The sequence below is a fragment of the Rhipicephalus microplus genome, chromosome 7 (assembly GCF_043290135.1).
Source record: "Rhipicephalus microplus isolate Deutch F79 chromosome 7, USDA_Rmic, whole genome shotgun sequence".
Taxonomy (NCBI): domain Eukaryota; kingdom Metazoa; phylum Arthropoda; class Arachnida; order Ixodida; family Ixodidae; genus Rhipicephalus; species Rhipicephalus microplus.
Window position 1 is genome coordinate 172,440,747 of NC_134706.1, and position 7,500 is coordinate 172,448,246.

The 7,500-nt window shown below is 58.2% G+C and overlaps 1 non-coding gene across 1 annotated transcript; it reads left to right on the plus strand.

The window, feature by feature from the left end:
• Positions 1 to 5,547: 5,547 nt before the first annotated feature.
• LOC142768012 (small subunit ribosomal RNA) lies at positions 5,548 to 7,362 on the plus strand. The gene has a single exon (XR_012885218.1). It is a non-coding gene; the product is annotated as a small subunit ribosomal RNA (ribosomal RNA).
• The last annotated feature ends 138 nt before the right edge of the window (positions 7,363 to 7,500 follow it).

The following is a 7,500-nucleotide window of genomic DNA, read 5'->3' on the forward strand; positions in this document are numbered from 1 at the left end:
GGTTTTTTGCGCCGCCCCGGCTGACGCGGTTTTTGCCGCCCCGGCTGACGCAGTTCGGACTTAGCACTTTTTGGCTGAGCCTGGCTGGCGGCCCACTCACTCGATCGCCATGTCTGTTTGCCACAGTTTTCCCGGTGGTGCTGCACCCGGGCTCGCCCCGGCAGACGCGTTTTTTTTTCCTTCGCCCCGGCAGACGTGGTTCCCCCCCCCTTTCGCTCGCCCCGGCTGACGAGGTTTTCGCGCCGCCCCGGCTGACGCAGTTTTCGCGCCGCCCCGGCTGACGCGGTTTCGTGCCGCCCCGGCAGACGCGGTTTTTGCGCCGCCCCGGCTGACGCGGTTTTTGCGTCGCCCCGGCTGACGCAGTTCGGACTTTGCACTTTTTGGCTGACCCCGGCTGGCGGCCCACTCACTCGATCGCCATGTCTGTTTGCCACAGTTTTCCCGGTGGTGCCGCACCCGGGCTCGCCCCTGCAGACGCGTTTTTTTTCGCCCCGGCTAACGTGGTTTTTTCTTTTCGCTCGCCCCGGCTGACGCGGTTTTTTCGATGCCTCACCGTCCGAGTTGACGCGGTTGGAACATTGCGCTTTTTTCTTGTTTTCCCAGTTTTCACGCTCTCACTCGCCGATCCTGACGTTCTCCGCACAGTGTTTGTATCCTGTTGTGTGAGACCCGAACTTAAGCCGCAGTTTAGGCTCTGCGTTTTTCCGTCTTTCTTTTTGTTTTTTTTTCGCCGCGGCTGAAGTGGATTTTTCGGTGCCTCGACGCCCCGGTAGTCACGGTTTTTCCGTTTCCGCACGGCCCCGGCTGACGCTGCTCGGTCACAGTCGCCTTTTGTGGTGATTGCAGACTTCTTGAGCGCGGGTGTTTTTTTTGTTGTTGTTGTTGTTTTATTACGCATTCGCTCCAGCAGACGCTGTTTAGACTTTTTGTTTCCTCTTTTATCCTGCGACGAGGTGACGAGGTTTATTCGGTGCCCCGCCGCCCCGGCTGAAGTGATTTTTCCTGTCCCGTGCCGCCCCGGCTGACGCGGTTGGGACTTCGCGTTTGTTTGGCCGCCACGGGTTTTGGCGCACTCGCTCGGTTGCTTGTTGTTGCCACTTGTTGCGAACCCAGGTTTCTTGAGCGAGCGCGGGCGTTTTTTCTTCCTTTCTTTCTTTGTTCTATGTGTTAGCGAATCGGCCTTTAATATCACACGAGGACTCACAACCAACAATTTTCAGTTTGAAGTGTAAAAAATCTGCAGGTGTTGACGTAACTGACTTGCCCCGTACCCTTGAGTACATCCATGAAGTTCTCGTAGTACTACTAAATCGCATTATTCCAAGTGGAGAAATTCCCATAAACTTGCAAACCTCTACACTAAAATCGGTGCGCGTGATAAAGTTGAAAATTATCATCCGATATCAAATGTGCCTTCTATAACACAAATTCTAGGAAAAAAAAACACTTGTTCGCCGTTTTCTGCGCCGTGACTGGCAGCACTCCGGCGAAGCGAAACGGGGTCGATTCGAGCACGATATCGGCGTCTTTCGACGTGCTCGCCGGCGACCGTCGCACGAGTACGTCGCACGAGCGCGTCTGCCGGGGCGCCGTTTGCGAAGCCGACGCAAAAGTGGGAACCGCCGCTCGGATGATCGCCGCTTTCGGCAGAGTGAGTGTTGGCACTCCGGGGAAGCGAAACAGCGTGAATGCGCCCACGAAATCGGCGTATTTTGAAGTGCCCGCCGGCGACCGTCGCACGAGTACGGTAAACCGCGTCAGCCGGGGCGTAGTTCGGGACGCCGACGAAAAAGTGGGAAGCGCAACTCGGATCTTCGCCGTTTTTGCAGGAGTGAGTGGCGGCCCTCCTGCGAGACCAAGAAGCATCGATTCGTGCACGAATTCGGCGCCTTTCGACGTGATCGCCGGCGACCGTCGCTCGAGTAGGGCAAACCGCGTCTGCCGGGGCGGGCTTCGGGACGCCGATGCGAAAGTGGGAAACGCTGCTCGGATGTTCGCCGTTTTTGGCCGAGTGAGTGCTGGCACTCCGGCGAAGCCAAACGGGGCCGATTACGGCACGATATCGGCGTCTTTCGACGTGCCCGCCGGCGACCGTCGCACGAGTACGGTAAACCGCGTCAGCCCGGGCGGAGTTCGGGACGCCGATGCGAAAGTGGAGAACGCCGCTCTGATCTTCGCCGTTTTTGGAGGAGTGAGTGGCGGCACTACGGAGAAGCCAAGGAGCGCCAATTAGCGCACGATATCGGCGTCTTTCGACGCGCTCGCCGGCGACCGTCGCACGAGTAGGGCAAACCGCGTCTGCCGGGGCGGGGTTTACGACGCCGACGCAAAAGTGGGAACCGCCGCTCGGATGTTGGCCGTTTTTGGCAGAGTGAGTGCTGGCACTCCGGCGACGCGAAAGAGCGCGAATGCGCCCACGAAAGTGGCGTATTTGGACGTGCTTGACGGCGACCGCTGCACGAGTACGAAAAACCACGTCAGCCGGGGCGAGCGACCCACGGCGGTCTGGGTGCTTATCGCTGCTATTATAGAGGCACCCCGGCAGACGCAAAAAAAAAATTTTTTTTCGACCTTCTTTTTTGCTGGTCGAGCTCGGGTAACCCAGGTCGCAATGGGAGCCGCGCACGAAAGTGGCGTCGCGAGACGCGTTCGCGGTCGCTAGTCGCACGAGCTCGGCAACCGCGTCAGCCGGCGCGGAGTTCGGGATGCCGACGGCTAAGTGGGTACCGCTGCTCGGATGTTCGCCGTTTTTGGCCGAGTGAGTGCTGGCACTCCGGTGAAGCCAAGGAGCGCCAATTCGTGCACGATATCGGCGTCTTTCGACGTGCCCGCCGGCCACCGCCGCACGAGTACGGCAAACCGCGTCTGCCGGGGCGGGGTTTGCGACGCGTACGCAATAGTGGGAACCGTCGCTCGGATGTTCGTCGTCTTTGGCCGAGCGAGTGCTGGCACTCCGGCGAAGCGAAACGGGGCCGATTCGGGCACGATATCGGCGTATTTCGACGTGCTCGCCGGGGACCGTCGCACGAGTACGGCAAAGCGCGTCTGCCGGGGCGAGGTTTGCGACGCCGACGAAAAAGAGGGAAGCGCCGCTCGGATCTTCGCCGTTTTTGCAGGAGTGAGTGGCGGCCCTCCTGCGAGACCAAGAAGCATCGACTCGCGCACGATATCGGTGTCTTTTGACGTGCCCGCCGGCCACCGCCGCACGAGTACGGCAAACCGCGTATGCCGGGGCGGGGTTTGCGACGCCGACGCAAAAGTGGGAACCGCCACTAGGATGTTCGCCGTTTTTGGCAGAGTGAGTGCTGGCACTCCGGCGAAGCGAAAGAGCGGCGCCCACGAAAGTGGCGTGCTTGGACGTGCTTGACGACGACCGCCGCAGGAAAACGAAAAACCACGTCAGCCGGGGCGAGCGACCCATGGCGGTCTGGGTGCTTATCGCTGCTATTATAGGGGCACCCCGGCAGACGCAAAAAAAAATTTTTTTCGACATTCTTTTTTGCTCGTCGACCTCGGGTGACCCAGGTCGCAGTGGGAGCCGCGCACGAAAGCGGCGTCGCGAGACGGCTTCGCGGTCGCTAGTCGCACGAGCTCGCCAACCGCGTCTGCCGGGGCGGAGTTCGGGACGCCGACGGCTAAGTGGGAACCGCCGCTCGGATGTTCGCCGTTTGTGGCTGAGTGAGTGCTGGCACTCCGGCGAAGCCAAACGGGGCCGATTCCGGCACGATATCGGCGTCTTTCTACGTGCTCGCCGGCGACCGTCGCACGAGTACGGCAAAGTGCGTCTGCCGGGGCGGGGTTTGCGACGCGTACGCAATAGTGAGAACCGTCGCTCGGATGTTCGTCGTCTTTCGCCGAGCCAGTGCTGGCACTCCGGCGAAGCCGAACGGAGCCGATTCGGGCACGATATCGGCGTCTTTCCACGTGCTCGCCGGCGACCGTCGCACGAGTACGGTAAACCGCGTCAGCCGGGGCGGAGTTCGGGACGCCGATGCGAAAGTGGGAAGCGCCGCTCGGATCTTCGCCGTTTTTGGAGGAGTCAGTGGCGGCACTCCGGTGAAGCCAAGGTGCGCCAATTCGCGCACGATATCGGCGTCTTTCGACGTGCCCGCCGGCCACCGTCGCACGAGTACGGCAAACCTCGTCTGCCGGGGCGGGGTTTGCGACGCCGACGCAAAAGTGGGAACCGCCGCTCGGATGTTCGCCGTTTTTGGCAGAGTGAGTGCTGGCACTCCGGCGAAGCGAAAGAGCGTGAATACGCCCACGAAAGTAGCGTATTTGGACGTCCTTGACGGCGACCGCCGCAGGAGTACGAAAAACCACGTCAGCCGGGGCGAGCGACCCACGGCGGTCTGGGTGCTTATCGCTGCTATTATAGGGGCACCCCGGCAGACGCAGAAAGAAAAAAAAAATGGGGACATGGCGTGCGTCACCGTGCGGCTTCGCAGCGTTGCCGAAGTCGCCGAGCCCTTCGACTGAGCCGAACGGCGGACAGGGAACGTTGGTCGGCCGTTCTAACCTGTCGGTGCCACGCCGAGACGTCGTTAAGGAAAACCGCGTCGTGGGCCCCTACGACGCCGTCGAGTCGTTGTACGTTTGGTGTCCAGCGTGTCGGCGGCGAGTAGCGGACACGTCGTTCACGACTTCGGTCTTTCGCAGTCGACGCGAACTTGCGGAGAGTCGTGGTGCCTCACGTTTTCGGCAGAAACCGCGGCGGAATTTTCCCGTGCGTGCGCGCACGACCTCGGTGCTGTGCCGCCAGCGTAGTGTTGCACAAACTCGTGGCCTACCCAAGGTGCGGTACGTTTGCGGCCGTATCCTCGGTGGGAATTTCGTGAGTAGGGTCGCAAATTCTACGACCTCGGCGGGTTTGAGAGCGACGTAGACTTGTGGCACGCTCAACGTGCCACACGTTTCGGGGTACACCCGCGGTGAAATTTTCTCGAGTACGCTCGTATTAGTGCCCAAGGAGGTCTGGGTACTTATCGCTGCTATTATGTGGGGGTTCTCGTGAGCGGCGTACGCGAAAGCGACCGGGTGTCTGATATGCGGCGGGCTTCGGCCTCGTCAAGCGTGTCCTCGGGTCTGCTCCAGGGGAATCCACGGCAGTCGTCTGCAGCCTCATCCGCTTGATGCGTTAGGAGCTGGTTGTCGGACGGTGCCGTTTTACCACGATATCGAGGTGTGTTCCGTGTCGTCCTCGGGCGATTCAGATGCGAAAGCGCCGAAGACGCGGGCGTGACCCGTCGTCTGGCGGCTTTGCAGTCTCGGCTCCGTTGCTAGTTCCGGCCGGTCTACCGACAGTGCAGCGGGCTTGGGCAACCCGCACGGCGCGACCGAGTCGATGCAACGAAAAAAAGCGAGCATGAACGTGCTTCTTGCCGCACGGCTCCCACTCGTCCTTCGGGAAGGTTGTGCCGTAGCGAGCTCGAACGCCGTCATCTCGGAGTGCAAAATAAGCGTGTTGGGGCGCCTGAAGGTGGCCTCCGCCGCACACAGACTGCGTCCGGCCCGCCGAAGGCGAGGACGGACGCGCAGTCGAACGATTACCTGGTTGATCCTGCCAGTAATCTTATGCTTGTCTCAAAGATTAAGCCATGCATGTCTAAGTACATGCCGAAATAAGGCGAAACCGCGAATGGCTCATTAAATCAGTTATGGTTCCTTAGATCGTTTCTTCCTACTTGGATAAGTGTGGCAATTCTAGAGCTAATACATGCAGTGAGCCTGGAGCCCTTTGGGTAACGGGTGCTTTTATTAGACCAAGATCGATCGGGTTTCGGCCCGTATTGTGTGGTGACTCTGGATAACTTTGTGCTGATCGCATGGCCACGAGCCGGCGACGTTTCTTTCAAGTGTCTGCCTTATCAACTTTCGATGGTAGGTTACTTGCTTACCATGGTTGTTACGGGTAACGGAGAATCAGGGTTCGATTCCGGAGAGGGAGCCTGAGAAACGGCTACCACATCCAAGGAAGGCAGCAGGCGCGCAAATTACCCACTCCCGGCACGGGGAGGTAGTGACGAAAAATAACAATACGGGACTCTTTTGAGGCCCCGTAATTGAAATGAGTACATTCTAAATCCTTTAACGAGGATCAATTGGAGGGCAAGTCTGGTGCCAGCAGCCGCGGTAATTCCAGCTCCAATAGCGTATACTAAAGCTGCTGCGGTTAAAAAGCTCGTAGTTGGATCTCAGTTCCAGACGAGTAGTGCATCTACCCGATGCGACGGCTCGGACTGAACATCATGCCGGTTCTTTCTTGGTGCACTTCATTGTGTGCCTCGAGATGGCCGGTGCTTTTACTTTGAAAAAATTAGAGTGCTCAACGCAGGCGAGTCGCCTGAATAAACTTGCATGGAATAATAGAACAAGACCTCGTTTCTGTTCTGTTGGTTTTTGGAATACGAGGTAATAATTAAGAGGGACGGACGGGGGCATTCGTATTGCGGCGCTAGAGGTGAAATTCTTGGACTGTCGCAAGACGAACTACTGCGAAAGCATTTGCCAAGAATGTTTTCATTGATCAAGAACGAAAGTCAGAGGTTCGAAGGCGATCAGATACCGCCCTAGTTCTGACCATAAACGATGCCAACCAGCGATCCGCCTGAGTTACTCAAATGACTCGGCGGGCAGCTTCCGGGAAACCAAAGTATTTGGGTTCCGGGGGAAGTATGGTTGCAAAGCTGAAACTTAAAGGAATTGACGGAAGGGCACCACCAGGAGTGGAGCCTGCGGCATAATTTGACTCAACACGGGAAAACTTACCCGGCCCGGACACTGGGAGGATTGACAGATTGAGAGCTCTTTCTTGATTCGGTGGATGGTGGTGCATGGCCGTTCTTAGTTGGTGGAGCGATTTGAATGGTTAATTCCGATAACGAACGAGACTCTAGCCTATTAAATAGGTGCGGGGTTCCCAGCACCTTACAACCTTCTTAGAGGGACAAGCGGCTCCTAGCCGCACGAAACAGAGCAATAACAGGTCTGTGATGCCCTTAGATGTCCGGGGCCGCACGCGCGCTACACTGAAGGAAGCAGCGTGTCTTTATCCCTGTCTGAAAAGACTGGGTAACCCGTGGAACTTCTTTCGTGATTGGGATAGGGGCTTGCAATTGTTCCCCTTGAACGAGGAATACCCAGTAAGTGCGAGTCATAAGCTCGCGTTGATTACGTCCCTGCCCTTTGTACACACCGCCCGTCGCTACTACCGATTGAATGATTTAGTGAGGTCTTCGGACGGATGTCCGGCGCGGCCTTTCGGTTGCGCCGGTCTGTTGGAAAGATGACCAAACTTGATCATTTAGAGGAAGTAAAAGTCGTAACAAGGTTTCCGTAGGTGAACCTGCGGAAGGATCATTAACGGATCGTGAAGGGTGAGCGCCTCAGCTGCGTCTGCGCCCGACACTTTCTGCCGCTGACCCCGTTTGGACGCGGGGTCGGCTTTTCCCCACGGGGCTGCCTGAATGTGGAGCGGCACCCCGTGACAAATTGTTGCGC